At 37.7% G+C, this 23586-nt stretch overlaps 1 protein-coding gene across 3 annotated transcripts in view; it reads right to left on the bottom strand.

Moving 5' to 3' along the window:
• NXN (nucleoredoxin) overlaps positions 1–23586 on the bottom strand; it is a 168847-nt gene that overhangs the window by 97169 nt on the left and 48092 nt on the right. The window contains exons 1-2 of one of the 3 annotated variants that reach the window (XM_074189152.1): positions 14062–23586; positions 1–13179 (exon numbers count right to left, since the gene is read on the bottom strand). The exon at positions 1–13179 is cut by the window's left edge and continues 22283 nt beyond it; the exon at positions 14062–23586 is cut by the window's right edge and continues 47334 nt beyond it. The exons of 1 other annotated variant lie outside the window; for it this stretch is intronic. The gene's annotated coding sequence lies outside the window, so the exon portion shown is untranslated. One more of the 3 variants, XM_074189151.1, reaches the window with a different exon arrangement.

The following is a 23586-nucleotide window of genomic DNA, read 5'->3' as shown; positions in this document are numbered from 1 at the left end:
TATTAAGTCTTTATTACATGCAAAGCACTGTACCAAGCACTGGAAATTTAAGTAGAAAAGGCAAGACTTGTTGTCCCTGCTCTCAAGGAGCTTCTACTCTAATTGCACAAGACAATAGAGAACAGAAAATTCAGCTGCAAGGCAGATAGAAAGTCCTATAATATGGACAGCAGTGGGGTGGATGGCAAGGCCCAAAGGTCCCCAGTTATATTAAGATGACACTGCTGAATTCCAAAAGACTAGAGATGGAAAATACCATCCACATCCAGAGAAGGAAGACCAAAGCTTATTATGTTCAATTTTTAAAAGTTGTCTTAGGAATTATATTCTTTCTCTTTTTAATATTTTTTCCCTTTTGATTTGATTTTTCTTTCACAACATGATTAATATGGATCTATGTTTGATATGGTTATACAATGTACAGTCTATATTAGATTGCCTTTTGACAGGGGAAGGGGGAGGGAGAAAAATGTAAAACTCAAAATCTGGCAAAAATTGATTGTTGAAAACTACTATTGCATGTAGTTGGAAAAATAAATAAAATATTCTTTAAAAAAAAGGTGACAAGGTGGTAGAGAAGCAGAAGTTCAATGAGGGTCCCACCCCACCTCCCCCCCTTCCTCTAAGCAGATTTAGAAAATGCACCAGACTGAATCCTGATCAGGACATCCAAGAAAAAAGACTGAGTCAGTCATTTTTCTAACCATGGGGAGTCAGGGAGCTCTGGTCAGTGGGCCATGAAGAACACTCCAGCAAAGGAAGAGGTCGTGTACCAGAGCAAAAAGAGGGACCAGATTCAAACCAGCCAGGTGGCCAGGACATAGTTCAAATCACAGCCCTAAGACATCAGAGGAGGAAATCTGTGCTAGAAGGAGCCGTTCAAGGGTGAGAAGAGGACAAGAGTCCCAGCCTGTGGACTGGGCCAGGAGAAGGTCCAGGAGCTGGTGGCTGTCATGGGGTGTGGACCCTAGGGGCAGAGCTGGATCTCAGGACCAACTTCTAGTCTAATGTGAAGTTAGGAGAGGAATGATTAGGTGGAGATCCCAGACCAAAGGCAAATCTCTACTTCTTTCACTCTGGATCAATGGAGTTTTCCAGAAGGCTGGCAGGGCTGAGTCTGGAAGCATCTACTGTTACTCGGACCCAAACCAAGGTCAGGAATTTGCAGAGTTCTGTCCAGTAGAGTAGAGATTATGATTTTGCCCTGCATTTGATCACTTTGGGAACAATGAAATATGCAGCTTCCCAGTCTCCCCATCCTTACAGCCTAGAAAAACATATTATCCCCCAAAAGCAGCAACAGGAACAGCCCAGACCTCCCCTCCAGAAGGGCACAGAGCCCAGGCCTAGCATCCAGTCTGAAATCAGGAAGCCAGATAAAAGGATGAGCAAACAAAAAAGGATCCCAACTTTTAAAAAAAATGTATTTGCTTTTCCAACTACATGCAATGGTAGTTTTTACCAATTAAAAATAATTGCAAAAAATTTTTTGCAAAGTTTTGAGTTTTATATTTTTCTCCCTCCCCTCCTCCCTCCCCTAACAGAAAGCAATATGATATAGACTCTACGTTGATAACCATGCTAAACATAGGTCCAAATTGATCATGAGAAAAGAATCCAATCCAAACAGAAGAAAGAAAACATTAGAGAGGGAAAAAATAACATAATATGGAAGACAACTTTTAAAAACTTGAAGATAATAAGCTTTGGTCTTCATTTAAACTCCACAGTTCCCTCTCTGGATCTAGATGGTATTTTCCATCACAAGTCTTTTAAAATTGTGTTTGATTATGGCACTGATGGGGTGAGCAGGTTCATTATGGTTGATCATCACCCCATGTTGCTGTTAGTGTGTACAACGTTCTTCTAGTTCTGCTCACTTCACTTGACATTAGTACATGTAAATCTTTCCAGACTTTTCTGAAATCCCATTCCTCATGATTTCTTATGGAACAATAATGTTAAATCACATACATATACCACAATTTGTTTAGCTATTCCCCAACTGTTTAGCTATTCCCCAGCTATTCCCCATACAAATCCCCTCAATTTCCAATTCTTTGCCATTATGAAGAGAACTGCCATGAATATTTTTTGTTCATGTGGGATTTTTACCCTTTTTCATGGTCTTTTCAGGATACAGATCTGGTAGTGGTTTTGCTGGATCAAAAGGTATATACATTTTTATTGCCTTTTGGGTATAGTTCCAAATTGCTCTCCAGAAAGGTTGGGATCCCAACTTTTAAAGCTATTATGGTGAGAATGCTCAAGACACAAATCCAAAAGAATTGTTATTACAAAATATCTTTAAGTAAAACCTCTGTCTCTGATCAAAACACAACTTGGACACAAAATCATCTAGAATTCTTGGAAAAGATGAAGTCAAGGGGTTTTTTTTAAGTCAGAATTGTTTTTATAAATGAATGAAAGCATTAGAAAAAAGAACCTAGAAAATAAGTTCGAGTTATGGAAGAAAAAAATTGGAAAAGGAATTAGTTTGGCACAAGGAGTACAAAACCTTGCCCAAGCAATAAATTCCCTGAAAATTAGAAGGGACTCAATAGAACCAATAACTCCATGAGGCAATGGCCAAAAAAATTAAAACAAAGTCAAAAGGCTGAAAAAAAAAAGCCCAGAAGAAATTGCAAGATATCTCAAGGTAAAGACAACATAATTGGTCAATCAATCAATCATCCATAAAAATAGAAGCACCTACTTTGTGCCAGACACTGTGCTAGGGATGTAAAAAGAGACAAAGGCCTGCCCTGCCCTCAAGGAACTCCTAATCTAATAGAGGAAAAAATCTGAAGAGTCAGCAGACTACCTGAAAGCCATGACCAAACCATGAGTCTAGATATCATATATACAGAAATATTCCAAGAAAACTGCCCAAATCTCTTAGAACCAGAGGGCAAAGGGGAAACAGATATAATCCACAGATAACCTCCTAAAAGAAATTCCTAAATAAAAACTCCAGGAATATTATTGCCAAAATCTAGGGTTTCTAAGTCAAAAAAAAAATAATACTGTAAGCAGTGAAAGAAAAAGAATTCAACTACCAAGTAGCTACAATCACGATCATACACAATTTAGCTATAAAGAAAGGGGCAGGTAGGGGTGCATTTGGATAGTGTTGCACCTGAAGTGAGAAAGACTCATTCATCTTTGTGAATTCAAATCTGGTCTCAGAAACATACTAGCTGAGTGACCCTGGGCATGTCACTTCATCCTATTTGCCTCAGTTTCCTTTATTTACAAGTGATCTGGAAAAGGAAATGACAAACCACTCTAGTATCTTTGTCAAGAAAACTCCAAATAGGGGCGGCTATGTGGCACAGCGGATAAAGCACCGGCCCTGGAGTCAGGAGTACCTGGGTTCAAAGCCAGTCTCAGACACTTAATAATTACCTAGCTGTGTGGCCTTGGGCAAGCCACTTAACCCCATTTGCCTTGCAAAAAAAAAAAAAAGAAAACCCCAAATGGAGTTACAAAAAATAAGATACAACTTAACAATGACTTTACAGCAAAAATAACCATAAAGAAACAGAGATCTTAGCATATGATATAGCAAATGTTTCGGGCCTGTCATAAAAAACAATTCACCCAGAAAAACTGACTTTATTTCCAAAAGGGAAAAAAAATGGACTTTTAATGAATTGAGGACTTCCAAGCATTCCTAATGAAAATGCCAGAATTGCTTGGAAACACTGAAGGAAAACATGTTAATGACCATCATAGGTGACTAAACAAGGATAAAAATATTTACATTCAAATATAGGGAGAAGATCCATATGTCCCCCTCTGAATTCTCATGATCAAAGTTCACAGAGGAAGTCTGATTAGAGAAAAGGTCTAGTTCTGTAATGTTTTGATGGAAAAAGAGGGGTAAAGGAATACAATCAAGGGGGGGAGAAAGGAAAATTAGGGAATAATATCTTTTATTAGTTGTTATCCTTCAACATTGAAGAGGGCAAAACTAACCAAGTGAATGATAAGTGACTTGCACAATTGTTTATTATGAGGGGTAGGCTGTGCAAGCATCCTTCTCACTTGCCTTTTCTAGAACCATTCCATGTGGCCTATTGGTGATGGTCTGGATACTACAGGAGTCTCTTGGCCTTTGTATTGGTTTCTCTTCCTCTTGTATCACTGAGGCCTCTTGGTGCACCCACCACCAATACTGGGTAAACACCAGCATGTGATTTCTGGTAATATGTGACAACCTAGTATATCCACAACTGTCTCTTGATGGTCTAATTGCTAGTGTGACCTTTCCCCTTGGACCTTCCATCTTCAACCATGCTGCCCCTAGAAGCTGCCCCGTGGTACTTGGGAATAGTGCCGCCAGATCTCAGGATGATGTCGTTTATGGTCAGAACTCTACCGGATCTGATCATCTTGGAACTTCTAACTTTCTTTCTTGATTAATGAAAACATTCTTGGAGGCAGCCAGGTGGTGCAGTGGATAGAGCACCGGCCCTGGAGTTAGGAGGACCTGAGTTCAAATCGGGCCTCAGACACTTAATGCCTACTTTAATTGTGTGACCTTAGGCAAGTCACTTAATCTCCCATTGCCTTGCAAAATGCCAAGAAGTGAAAGAAAGAAAGAAAGAAAAAAAGAAATAAAGAATTCTTGGCAAAATGCTTTTTGCTCTAATCCATCTTGTGCTGGTCCAAGAATTTCACCTCTAGTAGCACAATACAAATAGCCCTGGCTGGCCCTCTTAATCATGGCCCCAGTTCTGAAAACCAACAAAATGGAACCCGGGTTGGAGTCTATTACTCCTAACTAGAGTATTTAGGCAATGCAGGTTTGCTTTGAAGCTCTAATTTTTTTTCTTTTTGATATTTTCTTTTATTTTATTTTTCCAATTACATGTTATTAAAGTTTTTCAACAGCCATCCCTAAGCATATTTATAAGTTTTATAATTTCTTCCACCTTCCTTTCCCACCCCTTCCCCTCAGCTGTGAACAGTATAGTGAATATTGAACATGTACATTTGTGTTTAACATGATTACATATCAGTCATTTTCTGTTTAAGGAATTAGAACTAAGGGAAAAGAAAACCATGGCATAGGAAGGAAAAACGAAAGAATTTTGCTCAAAGAGGACACTAGAACCTCATTCTCATAAACTGTTCAAAGGAGGAAAATAGAAGGGGAAAGGGAGAAAGGAGAAGGAGGAATTAGAGGGTCGATAAGGAAGGAATTAATCCTAAGTATAATAAACTATAAGGATATACAAAAATACTTATAGTTCTTTTAGAGGTGGCAAATAATTGGAATGAGGAGGTGCCTCTCAAATTAGGAATGGCTGAAAAATTAGAATGTGATAGAGTACTATTGTGCTGTTATAAATGATAGAAGGACTGGTTTCAGAAACTTGGAAAGACTCATATGAACTGATGCAGCATGAAGTCAAAAGAACTAAGAGAACCTTTTATACAATGACAATATTGAAAAGACAAATAACCTGACACAATTTCAGGGGACTAATGATGAAACATGCTACCCCTCCTCCTCATAGAGAGGTTAAAAGACCACAAATGCAGAATGAGATACAGATATACATACACTTTATATGCATACCTATAGATAGATACATAATGTGTATCTATAGATCTATTTATAGACATATATCTATGCCTTTTGAACATGATCAATGCAAATACATGGAGACATTCATTATGCTTGACAATACATGTTTGTAACAGGGTTTTTCTTTTTCTTTTTTAAAAATTTTATTTATTTAAGGCAATAGGGTTAAGTGACTTGCCCAAGGTCACATAGCTATGTAATTAAGTGTCTGAGGCTGAATTTGAACTCCTGACTCCAGGGCTAGTGCTTATTTTTCTTTTGTTCTCAAATTGGGGAGAAAGGAAGGAAGAGAGAGAGAGGGGGCAGATTTTTGCTGATTGAAAAAAATTTTAATTAAAAAAATGCGCCAGTATTGGGGGACTGCAGGGCAGGGAGTCAGAGCAGATGGCAAAATCTGATAGTCCTCCATTTTATCATAACAATCTGCCAAGCAAATGTACAAGGTATTGTGAGGCATATAAAATAGTATAAAACCTAATCCCTCCCTTCAAAATGCTTACAAAGTAGTAAATATATAATTAAATTCAACAAGCTTTTCCGGCATGCTTATTAGATGCTTCTAGATGCTTCTTAAAAGGGACTAGCACCTGACCTCATGGATCTTACCTTCTAATCGGGGAACATGATACTGACATAAATAATAGTAATATAAATTAATATATAATAACTGTACCAGCGAGATAAAAGCAAATTGCTAATGTGAGGTTTGAGGAGGTCTAGCCCAGGCCTTGTAGCCTTCATTTTGGAAACCAAACTCAGAAGAAGAAACTGAGATGCCTGACTCTGGAGTCAGAGTTTGGGTTCAAATATAACCTCTAATATTTATGATAGTATTCCATCATGTGGCCTTCCTAGGTGCCTCAGTTTCTTCTTCTTTAATATAAAAGGGTTGAACTATGATCTAGGAGGTTCCTTTCTGCTCCAACACTACATCTATGATTCTATGAAAATTCAAATGGTTCATGCTTCTCCATAGGAGAGCTTAGAAACTTAGAACTTATATTATGGGTTAATTTTTCTCTGAAACAGGAAGCAAAGTAGAAAGGAGAAATTAATTTTGTGTAAAGAGGATGTCTTGGTATTAAAAAAAAGATGGGCTTTATATCAGGGAGTAGCTGGGGATCATTAAAAGCAAAGTACAATTTCAGAAATGTAATCTATCCAGTTTCTTCTCCCTTTTTGAATTTGAGACTACATCTGCATTTGGCTGTTCAATCAAGAGCATGTTTTAATGTGAGCAATATTAATCTTTCATCCATTTGGTTTTTCCTGTATGGATTGCTATGTCAATCTATTTTTAGTAGCCATAAATTGAGGAGATCCTGTATTATACTGAGGTTTGATGGAATCAAACAAACAACTCCATTTGGATTCAAAGCATGACATCCATAAATATCCTTTTATCACCAATATTCTCTTGATGTTCGTCTATAGGTACATGGAATATCATGATTTCAAAAGAACCAAAGTGGTAGATGACTCAAAAGGGCCATGAATGAGGGGCAGAGACTCCTCAGGGAAGAGAAGGGGAATTAGAATGTTGTTGCATGTAGCCAAATGATTTGAATAGAATAAGTAAAATAAAATATACCACCAAGAAGATATGTGGGGGTGGCTAGGTGGTGCAGTGGATAGAGCACTGGCCCTGGAGTCAGTTGGACCTGAGTTCAAATCCAGCCTCAGACACTTAATAATTACCTAGCTGTGTGGCCTTGGGCAAGCCACTAAACCCCATTTGCCTTGAAAAAAAAAATCCTAAAACAAAAAAGAAGGTATGTGAAAAAAAAAGAAGATATATGGGGAATAAGGAGAAGGAAGTGACTGGTCATGTAACAAGGAAAGTGCACAGGTACCCTCAAAATGTTAAAAGATCAAGGGCAGGTTTCCAGTTGTTGGGGACATCCCTTGATGGAGTGAATGAAATGAAAAAATATTAAGAAATAGTCCTGCTGGGGCGGCTAGGTAGCATAGTGGATAAAGCACTGGCCCTGGAGTCAGGAGTACCTGGATTCAAATCTGGTCTCAGACACTTAATAATTACCTAGCTGTGTGGCCTTTGGCAAGCCACTTAACCCCATTTGCCTTGCAAAAACCTAAAAAAAAAAAAAAATAGTTCTGCCTTAGGCCCTGTTCTAGGGAGCTTACATTACAGTGCTGGGAGACAACACTCACAGGGAGTGATGGCCTGGGGGCCAGGGAGGCTGTGTGAGGGAGGAAAGTCACTGGGAGTCACAGGACAATTGATGGAGGTGCACTTTCCAGGAAACTAAAGGTGGAAAGCAGGAGGAAGAAGAGATAACAGAGACCCAGATGGGCTAGAAAGGAAGCCAGGATCAGCACTGGACTGTAGGGTTGGATTTGTCAGAGAGAGTAACCCCCGATTAGATCACAGATTCACCTAGAGAGAAAATAGTCATAGGAAGAGAGGAAGGAACTGATGGAAACAGTCATAGGTGACTATTATTTTTCTACTGAGGCATGAAGCAAATTCATCTGTGTATGATGGAGGTATAGGGAGCCTTGAGGAGTTTGACAGACAAGGTAGGGAAGTAAATAAATAATACTTAATTAAATACTTCAATGAAACAAGGACCAAGGGATGGGGGGTTTAAAAGAAAATATTAGAAGGCTTGTTAAGCAGCAAAAGGGCAGCTCTGAGGATAAGATGAATTTAAAGTGGGTTTTGTCAGCATTTTTTTTGGCGACCTTTGCTAATTGTCAGATTATAACTAGAAAAAGTGAACTGTTTAGTGTGTATTACAGAATTAGAGATGGGCACAGAACTCAACAGAAGGTCAAGGAAGCAGGTGACCAATGAAATGACTCTGGAGGAGAGTTTGAGGCATTTAGGGTTGTTTCTCCCAACTACCTTCCTTATTTCTATTTTTCCTGAGCTCCTAAAACTTTGGTCTCAAAGAGCTCAGATAAAGTATCTTATTTCTACCCTTAGTTAAGTTACATCTTGAATATAGACACAATTTGATGTGAGGAAATAGGGAGGGGAAGATAGAAGTTCCAAGAGTTCCAGTGTCTGTCTGCTGCCAAGGCATTGTTTTGTTCAAATGTCAAATGAAAAGGGAGAAAAAGAACAATGGTTTCAATTGAAACACTTCCAAGAAAAAGTAAGCTCCAGCAAAACTCAAGGCCCACTTTTCTGGAAACCCTGGCACATGGACAACATAAATGGAAGCAAGAAGTTTCATCTCCCTCAAAGCATGGCATCAAATAGAAAAAGCTGGGAGGTATGTTCTGGTCCTTGTGGTTCAGCTTAAGATCATTCCATCCCTTGACACATTCTTCACAGTTCCTTAAGCTGCTCAAAGTAAACTCATTTATGGATTCAATTTTCCTGGCCAAGGATTATGGGGATGTTAGGGAAGTGATGCTAGAACATCTTCACCCTTCCAGAAAGCCTAATATACAGAATTTCATGATCTCATCAACTCCCATGGTTTCAATGATCATCTCTATGCAGACTGTTCTCAAATCTGTGTCCAGACTTAGTTCTCTCCCTATTTCCAGTCTCATATCCCCAACCATTTTTCAGACATCTCCAAGTGAATTTCACAGATATCTTAAACTCGATGCATCCAAAAGTGAACTCATTATCTCTTTCCTCTTCTGAACTCTCCTACTACTAACAAAGAAGCCACCATCCTCAAATCTCCCCTTACTCTAGACTATCTTCCACTCAGCTGCCAAATTATTCTTCCTACAGCACAGATCTTTGGGGCAAAAACTCACCTTTTACAAAAACTGCTTGGAAAACTGGAAGGCAGTTAGGCAGAAACTAGGTATAAACCAACATTTCACACCATATGCCAATATACAGTCAAGATAAATAAAGGATTTAGTTATAAAGGGTGTTATTATAAATAAATTAGAGGAGTATAGAAAAATTTACCTGTCAGATCTATAGAAAAGGGAAGAATTTATGACCACATAAGAGACAGAGAGGATTACAGGAAATTAAATGGATAATTTTGATCACATGAAATTAAATAGGTTTTGTACAAACAAAACCAATGTAGCCAAAATTAGAAGTTAAGCAGGAAACAAAAAATTTTCTTAGCAAGTTTCTCTGATAAAGGTCTCATTTCTGAACTATGTAGGGAACCCAAATCAAATTTATAAAAATAGTTGATAATAGTTATAAAACAGTTGATAAACAGGCAGTTTTCAGGAGAAAAAAATCAGTCACATAAAAAACACTTTAAACCACTATTGATTACATAAATTCAAATTAAAACTCTGAAGTACTACTTCATGCCAATTAGGTTGTGTAACATGAAAAAAAAAAAGGAAAATGTGAAATGCTTCAGAGATTCTGGAAAAATAAGTACATTAATGCACTGCTGATAGAGATGTGAAGTGCTCCAACCATTCTGGAGAACAATTCAGAAGTATATCCAAAGGCCCATAGAACTGTATATTCCCTTTGATCCAAGCAATAGTACTACTATGTCTGTATCCCAAAGTGATAATAAAAAAGGGAAAAGGACCCACATGTACAAAAAAATTATAGCATTTCTTTTTGTGGTGAAAAAGAATTGGAAATTAAGGGGATGCTCATCAATTGGAGAATGGCAGAACGAGTTGTGGTATATGATTGTGATGGAATACTATTGTACTATAAGAAATGACAAACTAGATAGTTTCAAAAAACATGGGAAGACATATACCAGCATCACAAAGTAAAGTGAGCAGAACCAGGAGAACAATGTACATAGTAACAGCAATATAGTAATGATGAGAAATTGAGAAATTTCAATTGAGAAAGACTAAGCTACTCTGATCAAGACAAGGATCCACAACAATTCTAAAGTACCAATGATGAAAAATATTATCCAACTTTAGGGAGAGAAATGATGTGCTCTGAATGCAATCTGAAGTGTACTTTTTTCATTTTATTGTTCTTGCCCTTTTTTTTTTTTGCAACATGGATAATATGGAAATATCTTCTACATGACTTCATCTGTATAATTGATATCATATTGCTTGCTTTCTCAATGGGTGGGAGGGAGAGAATTTGGAACTCTAAATTTTAAAAAATGAACGTTCAAAATAAATTTTTAAAAATTTTAAATTAAAAAAATAAACCAAAGATCTGACCATGTCACTCCCTCTATTCAATTAACTTCAATGGTTCCCTATTGCCTTTAGGATCAAATATAAAATTCTGTTTGGCTTTTAAAGGCCTTCACAACCTGATCCTTTCCTACTTTTCTTATGCTTTGCTCCTTGTTTGTATATTTTGTGATCTCCTTGCTATTTAAATTTTGTGATCCAGTCACACTGATCTCCTTGTTTTTTATTCCTCAGACAGGGCATTCTTTTTCTATTGGCTGCCCCACACACACTTGGACTAGTCTCCTAACTCATCTCTGACTCCAGTTTACTTGGTTTTCTTCAAGTCCCAGATAAACTCCCTCCTTCCCTAGTCCTCCTTCCCTCTAGATGACTCCAGCTTGTCCAGTGCACATCTTGTTTATGCATGTTGTCTCCCATTGGGCTGTGGATTCCTTTGAGAGCTTTTTTTGGGGGGAGGGGGTATATCTCTAGCATTTGGTATAGTAACTGGCATATGGTAGGGACTCAGTGTGCACCTCTCAGCCAGTTTCCTCCTCTGTATATGAGATAGAAGGTGAGGAGGTGGCACCTCTTTCAAAGGGCTGATATGAATTTACCTGGTAAATGGTTCTATAAGCATTACTTTCAGCTTTCAGTGGCCCCAGTCCACCCAGAATCTACCATCAGGTCTGTGCCAGCACAGAATGCAATTCCTACTCTGCCCCTTCCCACAGGACTGAGATGAGCCAGCTTCAACCCTTCAGTAAAACTGGAAGGGCCCCTTGCCTTCCTTTTTGCCACATCCTGGGCCTTTCCATCTGTTGACCCTGCTTCTGAGAATCTTTCTGGATGGGTTGTCTCCCCCAATTATAATACAGGAAAGCAAGGAATAGCTAGCTTGATTTTCTCTTTGTATTCCCAATGTTTAGCACAGTATCTGACCCACAGTAAGTGCTGAATAAAAATACTCCCACATTCCCAAGTCAGGAACATATGAGTATGTTCTATGAGAACCAAACTCTAAAGGCGAAATCTTAGTGAGCAGAGTCAATATGGACTATGCCAATAAAATATGCAAAATTATTAATCTGATAAGCATTGAATCATATGCCCAATCATTCCTAGACTTCTGGAATTAGGTTTAGACAAGCAAGGAAAACTTGTCAGTGGAAATAAGAGATTGACAAAAGTAATACAGAGTCAACAAGCTGAAACCTTAATGTCCATCTAGGATAACCCATCTAGAACACATCTGACATAGGAAGAAACTGAGGTCCAGGGAAGCAAAGCAACTTACCAAAGGTCATACAGGCAGTGTCAGAGATGGGATGTGAACCCAGAGCCAATGTGCTCTGAATCTCCTGAAAACATTTGAGTCTGTATCCAAAGGGGTTTCCTAGTCCGTTTCCTCTTTTCTGGCTTTGGGAACTTAGGACCTCAAGTTCTTTCCTAGTAAATATAGCACAATGTGCTTGCTGTATGAATGGGGTAACTTAAGGAAAGACTGCTCTGCCCCCTCTCATTATATCTATCCCCTTACTGTAGATTAGTTTAATCAAATTCCTAATACCTGTCCCTGTCCAACCTCCCTAGGTGTTAATTAACTTGTTAATTCAAATAAATTTTAGAAGCCTGGGGTTGGAAAGGACTGAAGAGATCATAAGGAAGGCCTTTATAGACTGTCTCCTCTAATTCTCTGATAAGTGAATCCAGTTAGATTTTGTTCCCTTTTTTTCTCATTTTGCTATCTTCCCACCCTGTGGCCTTTTGGGCTTCTGGGAGACTAGTTCTTCATCCAGTGTGGGACTAGTCCCAGTCCTGTTCACATCTTCAGCTGAAAGATCTGTTGCCTGACCTGTAAAACCTGACTTGGGCTTATCTAGATCCAGTAGCCATGTGCTTATGCTGGCTGGCCCACCATCGCCATGGCACTGCCATCAGGACAGTGAATTACGTCACCTAGGACTTGAGACCTCTGAATCATCTTGAGCTGCTTCTCCTTCCCCCTCCTCCTCAAATCAAGATTTCCATTCCTTTAGTATGAATTACAACAGATTCTGGCCATTTATCTGGGAATCATGTTCTTAGATCCCATGAAACAGGAAATTCCAAAACTACTGATAATACAGGAAACAGAGGAGGCTGGGAGAATATGTTTGTCAGGAGTGTGTGTGTGTGTGTGTGTGTGTGATCTTTCTCACTTCTTTGTTTTTCTCTCTTTTTAACAACAACAAAAAGGGATAAATTATAGAAGTTAACATTTACCACCTTCCAATCTAGTTCTAATTTTTTTAATATGCTTCGAGAGGGTGAGGTAAAATTGCCAACTGGCTGAAATTTGTCTTTCCATTTCCTCTTGGGGCTTTTTGTCTCCTGACTACCAGATGCTCAGTGCCTACATGTTGCCTTCTCATTGTCCAAAGCCTCCAACCTTGCCCTTCTGCTTCAAAGATTCTTCTTCCTCCTTATTCTTTAGAAATCCTTTTTCTTTTATGCTCAGTGGCACTCCTCTAAGGAATAGGAGAGAAACTCATCAAAGTAAGTCTCTCTAAGGTACAAGTAAGGCTTTATCTTCTCAGGACAAATTTGTATTTTTAACTCAAAAGAGTTGGTAGAATTGCCAAATCCTTCCCCCCCTTCTTCTTCCCCAGTAAACACTTAGCTTAATCCCTAATGATGAACCTTGAACCTTCCCTAACCTACCTTTCCTTCTTACCTTTTCAACCAGAGCCACCCACAGATCCTCAAATGAGATTGGGGAGGGCTTTTAATTAGATATTATTGCTGGTAAGGTCTTGGATTTAAGGATAGAAAGTACATCAGACACTGTCTAATACAACTCCCTCATTTTACAATTCAGGACAGTGAGACCCAAGGAGGATAACTAACTTGCTCCTAGTCCACAAGCAGTAAGAGCTGTTAAGTTCCTCCCCTTCTTCCCCCTAGTTCTTCAGTAGACTAGCTTCTAAGAGGCTACTTCCTAAGGTCAAGGATGTCTCCGTAACCCCACCCCCAGGAGTTTCTAAGATAGGGGACAAATTGTTTAACTGAATTATGTAAATGTGAAAGGCTGTTTTCAGGGTATTTTGTGCTGTATTTGGGGAGGAGGGAGGATGTTATCTTGGATATTGGCTCTATGACTTCATCCTTGTTCTGGGACTCCTTTAAGATCAGAATACATTACCCTAATGTGTGCCATGACAAAGATTCTTGGCTCTTTATTATTCCCAGAACTGACATAGCAGTTTGTTCTGACAACATGGGCCACAGTCCTTCAAAGTTCAAATGGCAGAGTGGTATGATAGTCACTGGTTTTAGAGTCAGTGGACCTGGTTCAAATTCTGACTGAATTATCAAATCCTGACTGAATTACATTGGACAAGTTATTTTACCTTTTCCTGCCTCATTGTTATAACCTGAAAAAGGAGCTGGTTGGACTCTACAGCCTCTGAGATCCTGTCCAGCTCTAAAATTAGGAGCTCATGCTTCATTCAGGAGAACCTTGGGCACCTGCCCAAATTTTCAGTATTCTACCCCCTCCCCATTTTAAAAGTTCTTAATAAAAGGAGTCCTCATCTGAGTCCCCCAAAGTTAAAATACTCCTTTGTGTTTTGATTGTGATGTCACTGGGATGGGAAACCCCTCTGTCTGTGCAGATCTCCATCTGCTCACCAGCTCACAAGTTTTAGATAAGGGCTTGGGGCACACTGGCAGTTTCAGTAGCTTGCCAGCATATGCCAGAGAAGGTAGGGACTTCCTGACTCAAAAGCCTGCACTCTCAGCAGATACCATACTCCCTCAAACATCATAACACTTTAAATATATTCATTTATTAGATGAATAATATGATTAAATTAAATAAATAATCTCATCACCCATTAATGTCTATTTGCCAAGCTCCTTCTATTACATCAACACTCTTTGTCATCCACTAGCTTGGTTGGGTGGATTGTCACTATTAGTGGAGTAAGCTGCTTCAAAAAAGAATGTCTTGAATATAAATACATGAAGGGAGACCTTCAGGAAAACTGAGGAAGCTCATAAATGGTTTTTCAACAATGACTATGTTGGGAGAAAGTCACATGTGAAGTGAAGGATGTCCTTTTAGTCAGGAAATTTAGTCAGGAAAGTTACACCTTTCCCTTCAAAATCAACACTTGTTGCATTCATTATTCTAAGGATTATCACATAATTGTAGTTATAGTCTAAATTTTGTCAAACATAAAATACTTATTTTTCATAATATTAGTTTTTTAAAAGGTGATTTCAAAGGGTTAATGTGTTAAAACAATCTCCTTTATAAGTAAAGAAACTAAAGCTTCATCAGTTGAAATCAATGTCAAATGCTGAGTCCTGACCCTGACAATGATTAAAACTAGAATTTCTGGGGGTCTCTGATCTAAAAAGAGGGAAAAAATAAGATGGTGATGACAATCATTGATAATTCCCAAGCTTCCCTGGCTTTTTTTTTAAGTCAAACTTTTTCTTTCAGTCCTTTCCCTAAAACAGTCAGAGGAGGAAAGGAAAATTAGTTTAATGAAGACCAGACTTCTCTGAGTCCAGGGTCCATCCAGCCTGTGGCTCTTTTCCCTAACATTGCAAAGGTTCACAGAGCTATCGTGGCCATCCTTCCTTGATCATAGAGGAACTCTGTTGGCTTGATGGAGTTTTAAAACATCACAAAGTTGTTAGATGGATAAAGAAAGCAGGTTGACATTGAGGCCACCAGGTTTCATCTTATTGTCCAAAAAATGTCCATTGTGGTTCATACTTTTTTTAAAAAAAATTTTAGTTTGTACAACATGTATTCTTAACTTGAGGGAAAAGATATAGTTTCCATTCAACAAATATCTATTGAATGTCCAGATATCAGCAATGTACGCTTAAGGTTAAATATTTTGTAAATAGAAGAGGTCCAAGAAATATTTGTTAAATACCATTAAAGTCAATGCAATATTAAACATTACCCTCCAGCAATTTATTTCAGAAAAGAATCCTATTTTCCCACTGATTTTCTTTGTGAAAGCAGAACTTTTTAATTCTTAAGTTTCCTCTACAGCTTCCTCACCCCCAGTGATTAATACAGATTTTTAAATAGCCTTGAATTCCAAATTCTATCCGGTTCCTTTTGGAACTTGTCTGTATACCCGTAATAGTTAATACAAGTGGGATGCAATATTACACTTTACCAGTAGGTTCCACCATTGAACTTTTCTACTGAAGCCTGAACATTCCTTAAATTCAAGGGCTTCGAGTTACATGAAAAAGCAAACAAACAACCGAACAGACAGAACCAGAACTTAGGAGAGTCCTAATTCAGTGTTCACTCTGTATGCTCCCAAGAGATATGTAACTAGAAGGTGGGGAGATGGGTGGCATTCAGAGATAGAACAATAACCTTTCAGGGAAGGACCAAGATTTTCCATCTCAAAGCACAAAATACTTTGTCAAGTCATCAATGCTTGTTAAAGGCTTCAAGTAAGTTTGTTTTAGGGAATCAGCTCTAGTAGTGGCTGGAAGCACAGAGGAGGTAACTGAGGAAACATATGTTGAGGATTGCCTTCCAGTTATATAGTTTGCTAACTGTCTATATTTTTCTGACCCAAATGCAAGCTTTACAAAGAACAAGTGTAAGCAATCAGGTCATTTCACAGTCAAGTTATTTAGCAATCTGGCTAGGGGTTACCTTGCCATCCAAATTTCCAAACTCCTTCCTCTTCCCCTTCTAGAATTCCACCTCTCCTACTGGTTAAGGAATCACAAGTATTGACCAAAACCTTCCCCAATCTTTCAATATATCCAGCTCCAGAGATGAACACCAGAACTATAAAACCCAAGAAATAGCTCATAGCCAAGTTTGTACATTTTATAAATATGAATTCTACATAAAACATATCCAATTTTCTCAAACAGATGTTAACTCTAATAGTCTCTCGTGAAGTTAGTTCTAATTCAAAGGGGAAATTTTTCAGAACAAACAATGAAGAACGCTTTTGCTTTATTTTATAGTAATGCTAATAATGGGTTTCACAGATGTTTTGTGTATCTTCTAAAGTATGAATTCTGGATTTCTGCCCTGAGAACGTAATTTATGTTGATTACACAGTTTTTTCCTAGAAGACTAATGCTTTTTTTCCCCTATTCAAAAATGTCCATAGATTAAATTTAATATAGTTTTAAAAGAAAGTACTTTTTAAGCCTAACTGGGAGAAAATCCAAATTCCATCATTTTACTTCCTCCCTCATCTCATCTCAAGAGCAAATGCCTATAATGTGCTCAATTGAAATCGCCGAATCTCATTTACATTTACCTGTCTCAAGGCTTATAGCCTTATTAAAATATTCTGTTATCTACTATTGTAGATAGTAACAGAATTCTAATGATTAGGCAAAAATAAAATTTCAAACCAATTGATGATTTCTATTAGAATAAAAATTCACTGAGTGGAGAACACAAAATCCCTAGCTCCTTGAGTTATCATTGTCCTACTAAAGGCAACCCTGGGAGGCGGAGGGAAGCTTCCTCCCATGCCTTCATACCTTTTCAACTCTTCAATGAAGTAAGCAGCAAGCATTAGTTAAGTGTCTTCTATAGGTCAGGAGCTGAGGTGATAAAGACAAAAATAAAACAGGCCTTACCCACAAGGAGGTTACAGTCTAGAAGGGGAGATAACATGGACATGAAATACATACAAAGGAGATGACTCTTACAAAATTGAAGATAAGTTTTTGGAGGGGAAGGAGTTAAGGTCTCAAGTAGGAGGGGGTTCTTGAACAGAATTTTAAAGAATGCAAAATATCCTAAAAAATGGAAGTGAGCTGATAGGACAATCAACCAACAATTACTAAGCATTGATGATTCATTGGGCACTAAGAACAAAAGGACAAAAACTAGAATTTTGACAAGCTTACAATCTATTTGGAGAGACAACATATACCCAGAGAAGAATATACTAAATAAATGAATAAATACATAATAAATAAATAAATGAGCAAATAAATAAATAGAGAGAGATAAACAAACAAACAAATAAATGAATAAATAAATAAATAAATATGGGACCATTTGAGGGAGGAGGCTCCAGAAACTGGAGGGACCAGGAAAAGCCTCAAGAACCTGGTACAGAGTGGGCTAACTTCTAAAAAAAAAACTAGAGATTCTAAATTGCAGAAGGAGATCATTCTAAGCATTTTAAGAAGAAGACAATTTAAGAAAATTAAGGAGCCAACATGGAAGAGTATGAAGCACAGCAAGGTTGAACCTAACATGTAAAATTATAGGAGTTAATTTATAAAAACACTTTAAAAACCAAATGAATTCTAAATTAAAGTGTCAGGTGATTATTCATTTATTTAGATGAATATTTGCTTTACCACAGAATATGATATAGTTCTTATCCTTAGTAGATTTATGAATGAATGAAAAAACATTTATTATAGTCTGATTCTATTAGAATTTATAATCCAATAGAAGGTGTGGGATATGTACCATAGGATTTTTTATTCCTATCTCCAGAGCTTACATAGTACCTAGCTAGTACAGTGCTTGTTAAATGAGATTCAAAAATTGGTTAAGCAAACACTGTGAAGAAAAGAATCAGATCTCCTTATTTTGAGGTTTAATAATAAGAATTTTCCTGGAGGGCAAAGACAAATTTCCCGGAGGAGAAGCCAGAAAGTTGCCTGAGCTGTCCTCAGTTTCCCTCAGAAATAACCTTAAATCAAACTTCTAAAAGGATCCTGGAGCAGAAGAATCCACAAAAAGACAGAATGAAACAATTTTCCAGCCTAAGATAACTTAGAGGGACTTGAGGAAAGGTCTTTTCCCTGGGTAAAAGGGTAGCCAGTGTGGGCAGCGTCCAGACCAGCAGGTAGATGGCTCTTCGCCACAGCGCTGAGCACTATGCAAGATCACCTGACCCAGGCCAGGTCCCAGCAGACCAGGTCCCAGCAGGCCAGGTCCCAGCAGGCCAGGTCCCAGCAGGCCAGCTGTTAAGGCCTCTAGTCCCAGGCTCCAGAAGCCAAGGAACCATAGGGGTGACTTGGCTGGGCCAACTCAGTATGGGGGCTAGATGTAAGTACTTGAGGCCCCAGTGGGGAAAGCCAGTGACCAGGCCTCTGACCCCCCCAGCACAAGAAGCTTGGTACCCTGTACCCAGGAGAAGGATTCAATTTTAAAAAATGAGCTAAAAACAAAAAAGTGCCCTGATCATAGAAAGCTATTATGTTAACAGGGAAGATCAAAACATAAACTCAGAAGAAGAGAACAATATCAAAATGCCTATATGCAGAGCTTCAAAGAGGAATGTGAATTGGTCTCAAGTCCAAAAAGTTCTCTTGGAAGAAGAAAAAGATTTTAAAAATCATGTTAGAGAGGTAAAAGAAAAATTGGGGAAAGAAATGAGAGTTATGCAAGAGAATTATAAAAAAAGTCAACAGCTTAGAACAGGAATCATAAAAATTGACTGAAGAAAACAACTCTTAAAAAAACAGAATTGATCAAATGGGGGGAAAAAAGTCCACTGAAGAAAACAACTCCTTTAAAAATAGAACTGGAGAAATGGAAAAGGGGATATAAAAGTCAAATGAAGAAAATAATTCTTTAAATTAGGATTGGCACTACTTATTAGAGAAATGCAAGTTAAAGCATCTCTGAGGTACCATCTCACACCTCTCAGCCTGGCCAATATAACCAGAAAGGACAATGATCAATGTTGGAAGTGATGTGGGAAATCTGGGACACCAATGCATTGTTGGTGGAGCTGTGAACTCATCCAACCTTTCTGGAGAGCAATTTGGAATTACACTCAAAGGGCAACAAAAATGTGTATACCCTTTGATCCAGCAATACCACTACTGGGTCTGTACCCTGAAAAGATTATGAAAAAAGGTAAAAACATCACTTGGACAAAAATATTCATAGCAGCCCTGTTTGTGAATGTCCTTCAATTGGGGAATGGCTTAACAAACTGTGGTATATGTGTGTCATGGAACACTATTGTTCTATTAGAAACCCAGGAGGTGGAGGGTGGCTAGGTGGCACAGTAGATAGAGTACTGGCCTTGGAGTCAGGAGTACCTGAGTTCAAATCTGGCCTCAGACACTTAATAATAGCCATGTGGCCTTGGGCAAGCCACTTAACCCCACTGCCTTAGAAAATTTAAAAAAAAAAAACCAGGAGGGATGGGAATTCAGGGAAGCCTGGAAGAATTTGCATGAATTGATGCTGAGCGAGATGAGCAGAACCAGAAAAACATTGTACACCCTAACAGCAACATGGGGGTGATGATCAACCTTGATGAACTTGCTCATTCCATCAGTGGGGACAGTTTGGGGCTATCTGGGATGGAGAATACCATCTGTATCCAGAGAAAGAATTGTGAAGTTTGAACAAAGACCAAAGACTATTACCTTCAATTTAGAAAAAAAAAACTTATCTTATTATGTAATTTTGCTATCTCTTATACTTTATGTTTCTTCCTTAAGGATATGATTTCTCTCTCATCACATTCAACTTAGATCAATGTATGGAAACAATGTAAAGACTAACAGACTGCCTTCTCTGGGGGGGGTGGGAGGAGGGAAGCAAGATTAGGGGAAAAATTGTAAAATTCAAAATAAATAAAATCTTTCCTTAAAAAAAAATTAGGATTGGGCAAGTGGAAGCTAAAGACTCTATGAAACACTAAGAATCAATCAAACACCAAAAAAATTAGAATAGGGAATGAGGAACAAAATTATCACTCTTTGCAGGTGATATGAAATGTACTTAAGAGAATCCTAGAGAATCAACTGAAAAATTGCAGGACATAAGATAAACCTATATAAATCATCAATATTTCTTTATATGATTACATAGCCCAACAGCCAGAAATAAAAAGAGAAATTCCATTTAAAATAACTGCAAAAAATATAAAATACTTGGGAGTCTATTTGCCCAGACAAACCCAAGAACTATATGAACACAATTACAAAACACTTTTTACACAAATAAAATCCGATCTAAACAATCAGACTACCAAAAAAAATTATTTGATAGAGAAAAATAACAGAATTCTTACGGATAAACAAATGGTCAGGAATATCAAGAGAATTAATGACAAAAAGCAAAGGAAGTGGCCTACTCATACTAGATCTCAAATAATCTTATAAAGCAGTCACCATCAAAATTATCTGGTACAGACTAAAATATAGAGGAATGGATCAGTGGAACAGATTAGGGACACAAGATATAGAAGTAAATGATCATAGCAACCTTATACTCGATAAACTCAAAGACCCCAAACTTTTGGGATAAGAACTCACTATTTGAAAAAAACTTTGGGAAAACCACATGAAACAAAGTAGATATAGAACAACATCTCATACTGTAAAGAAAAAGGTCAAAGTGAGTAGATGATTTAGACATAAAGGAAATTAGTAGAGCAAGGAAGGGTTACCTATCAGATCTATAGAGAAGGGAAGACTTTATAACTAAATAAGAGATAGGAGAACATTATGAAATACAAAATGGATAATTTTGATTACAAAAGTTAAAAAATTTTTGCACAAACAAAATCAATGTAACTAATATTAGAAGGAAAGTAGAAAGCTGGGAAACAATTTTTACAGTCAGTGTTTCTAATAGTCTCATTTCTCAAATATAGAACAAAATGAGTCAAATTTAAAGGAATACAAGTCATTCATCCATCAATAAATGATCAAAGAATATGAAGAGACAATTTTTCAGATGAAGAAATTAAACTTATCTATGATCACATGAAAAATGCTCTAAATCACTGGATTTTTTTTAGATTTTTGCAAGGCAAATGGGGGTTAAGTGGCTTGCTCAAGGCCATACAGCTGGGTAATTATTAAGTGTCTAAGCGTCTGAGGCCGGATTTAAACTCAGGTACTCCTGACTCCAGGGCCGGTGCTCTATCCACTGTGCCACCTAGCTGCCCCACTAAATCACTACTGATTAAAGAAATGAAAATTAAAATAACTCAGATAACATCTCATACCCATCAGATTGGCTAATATGGTAGAAAAGGAAAATTATAAATATTGGAGAAGACAGGAAAATTAGGACACTACTGCATTATTGGTGTAGTAGTAAACAGATCCAACCATTCTGGAGAGCAATTTGGAACTATGCTCAAAAGGCTGTAAGACTGTGCTTACCCTTTGATCCAGCAATATAACTAGTAGGTCTATATCCCAAAGAGATCATATGAAAAGGGAAAGGACCTACATGTACAAAAATATTCATAGACACTCTTTGTGGTGGCAAAAAATTGGAAATTGAGGGGATACCCATCAATTGTGGAATGGCTGAACAAGTTGTGGTATATGAATATAAGGGAATACAAGTGTGCTATAAAGAATGATCAGCAGGTAGATTTCAGAATTGATGCTGAGTGAAGTCAGTAAGACCAAGAAAAGATTACACACAGTAATAGTAATGATCAGCTATGATAGACTTAGCTCTTCTCAACAATACAGTGATCTAAGACAATTCCAAAAGACTGATAGAAAATGCTATCCACATCCCGAGAAAGAACTATAGAGACTGATTGCAGATTGAAACATATTATTTTAATTTTTTTTTCATTTTTCTGTGGCTTCTCCTTTTGTTCTGTTCCTTCTTATAAAACATGGCTACTGTGGAAATATGTTTCCATGACTGCACATGTATAACCTATATCAGATTGCTTGCTATCTTGGGGGAGGGGGAAGAAAGGAAGAAAAAATTGCAACTCAAAATCTTATAAAAATAAATGTTAGAGACTATCTTTACATGTAATTACAAAAAAATACTATTTACAAAACAAAATTATGTGCCATATATAACTAATACAAGATGTTATGTGAGAATCCACAAATGAAAAATACAGAAAAAATGATAAGCTTAAGCCCTGTCCCCCCATATTTACATTTGAAAAGTAGATTCTTTAAAGACCAATATAGGCAAGGTTAGTCTGTCAGTAATAATGCTAGCTCATATTTACAAAGAGCTTTGTAGTTTACAAAGCTAAAGAACTGAAGTACTGTCTTCCTTGCTCTGGACTGGAGTCTCCTCCAGCAACAGTTTTCTCCTTATTCCCAACAATCAATGAGTCACCCAATTGCCAGTCACAAAATCTCCCAGTTGAATGAGACCTTAGAACTCTCCAAACATAATCATGGTGAAAAAAGAAATTTCCACTACCACAGCCTGTGGTCCAGGTGAGTGGTCTCCAGCAGACCTCTTCACAAAGAAGACGACTCCACTTTCAGACAGCTTTGTCAGGAATTTTTTCTTTATATTGAGCTGAAATCTACCCTTCTCTAACTTTGACTCATGACTTCCAGTCTTGCCTTCTGGGAGAGATAACAAATCTAATCTTTCTTTCACCATGTTTTCCCTTCCTCTGAATATGCTGCAGCTGGTGACTTCCCTGAAATGTGCTACCTGGAAATATACCTGATGCTTCTAATATGCCCAAATCAGAGTAGACTACAGAGCAAGGCGTATCACCTTCCTCATTCTGGACAATCTCTCTTAAAGACTGTCATTTCACATTATTTTATATTTGCCACAGTTCACTAAAGCCCCCAGGTTTTTTTTCACATGAATTATCTAACCATATTTTTTCCCATCCTGATTGATGTAGTTGTTCAGATAAGCATTTTAGTAGATATCCAGGAAATAGCTGTGAATGAATAAACTCACTCTCTCTCTCTCTGTCTCTCCATACATAAGTGTGTGTGTGTATATATATATTTACACACACCCATATGTATGTATATATGTATATGTGTAAATATATATGTGTATATATAAGTGGGAGTCTATCTAATCTAATCTATATCTACACACACACACACACACACACACACACACAATTTATCTGACTAACTAGCTAGTGCCAAATTAAAGCAATGATCGATCAAAT

The sequence above is a fragment of the Macrotis lagotis genome, chromosome 5 (genome assembly GCF_037893015.1).
Source record: "Macrotis lagotis isolate mMagLag1 chromosome 5, bilby.v1.9.chrom.fasta, whole genome shotgun sequence".
NCBI lineage: Eukaryota > Metazoa > Chordata > Mammalia > Peramelemorphia > Peramelidae > Macrotis > Macrotis lagotis.
The sequence above is the reverse complement of the archived record's forward strand: the minus strand, read 5'-3'. Positions and strand labels throughout refer to the sequence as shown.